Source organism: Gorilla gorilla, chromosome 17 (genome assembly GCF_029281585.2).
Source record: "Gorilla gorilla gorilla isolate KB3781 chromosome 17, NHGRI_mGorGor1-v2.1_pri, whole genome shotgun sequence".
In the NCBI taxonomy this organism is placed as follows: Eukaryota; Metazoa; Chordata; class Mammalia; order Primates; family Hominidae; genus Gorilla; species Gorilla gorilla.
Window position 1 is genome coordinate 53,683,041 of NC_073241.2, and position 1,681 is coordinate 53,684,721.

A 1,681-nucleotide genomic window follows, 5' to 3' on the forward strand; every position below is an offset into this window, starting at 1 on the left:
TTTCTTATGGCTGCATTGTATTCTGTCTTCTCAGTATTATACTAACTAGTCCTCCACTTTTTTCCAATTTTTAAGTTTTTTTCAACTTTTCACTGTTATAAACAACTGTGAAAACCTACATCATTTGCAGATTTTTGTATGTATCTTTGATTATTTCTTTAGGAAAAGCTCCTAGATATGGAATTTCTTGGTCAAGGTTTGTACATTCTAATAGCTTTTGATTAGTTGAGTCAGATTGTCATCCAGGAAAATGTTATCAGTGATTGCTCCATTAATATTGTGTTGGAATATTTAATACCAGCCAAAGATGGGAAAAAATAGGCAGTTTGCTTGATAACTCCCAAGATCCTTTTTAAAAAAGTAACCTTTTTGGCCAGGCACAGTGTCTCACGTCTGTAATCCCAGCATTTTGGGTGGCTGAGGCAGGCGGATCACTTGAGGTCAGGAGGTTGAGACCAGCCTGACCAACATGGTCAAACCTGTCTCTACTAAAAATACAAGAAAAGTTAGCTGGGTGTGGTGGCGGGCACCTGTAATCCCAGCTACTCAGGGGGGCTGAGGCAGGAATATCACTTGAACCCGGGAGGCAGAGATTGCAGTGAGCCCACATCGTGCCTTTGCACTCCAGCCTGGCGACAAGAGTGAAACTCCATCTCAAAAAAAAAAAACCTTCTTGCCTTGAAATAATTGTAGCCTCACAAGAAGTTACAAAAATAGTAGGTCCTGTGTACCCATCACTGAGCCTCCCCTGACAGTAACATAACTATAGTAAAATTTCAAAACCAGGAAATAGTTTGATTACGATTCCTTTATCAGATAAATGATTTCCAAATATTTTCTCCCAGTCTGTGGCTTGTCTTTTCATTCTCTTAGCAGTGTATTTTGCAGAGTAAAGTTGTTAATTTTGATGAGATCTAATTATCTTTTTTTTCCCTCTTTTTTGGATCATTCTTTTTGATGCAACATCTAAGGACTTTGCCTAACCCCAGGTCTAGATTTTCTTCTGTTTTTAAAGTTACATCATTTTGTGTTTTTCATGTAGATCTATTTTCCATTTTTAGTTTTTACATAAGGTGTGAGATTAAAGTCAAAGTTTTTTTGTTTTTTGTTTTTTGCTTATGGATGTCCAGTTATGGAAGTGACTAATTTTTTTAAATTGAACTTTTTTTTTGAGACAGGGTCTTGCTCTGTTGCCCAGGCTGGAGTGCAGTGGCCTGATCATGGCTCACTGCAGTCTTGACCTCCCTGGCTCAAACGATCCTCCCACCTCAACATGCCGAATAGCTGAGACTACAGGTGCATGCTACCACACCAGGCTAATTTTTATATGTTTTGTAGGGATGGGGTTTCACCATGTTGCCCAGGCTGGTCTCTGTCTCCTGAGCTCAAATGATTTGCCTGTCTTGGTCTTGCAAAGTGCTGGGATTACAGGCATGAGCTGCCATGCCTGGCCAGATTGAACTTTTTACTGATAAATATTCACAAAGTAAACACATATGTAATCACCACGTAGATTGACAAAGGGCAGCACCAACACCTCACAATCCCCTTGTGTCTCAACTGGTCATTATCTACTGTCCTCCCTGCCAAGTAACCACTTCCTTAATTTCTGACACCAGAGATGAATTGGGTCTGTTTTGCCAGTTAAGTAAGTGGAATTATGTAGTACCCTTGTTTTGGC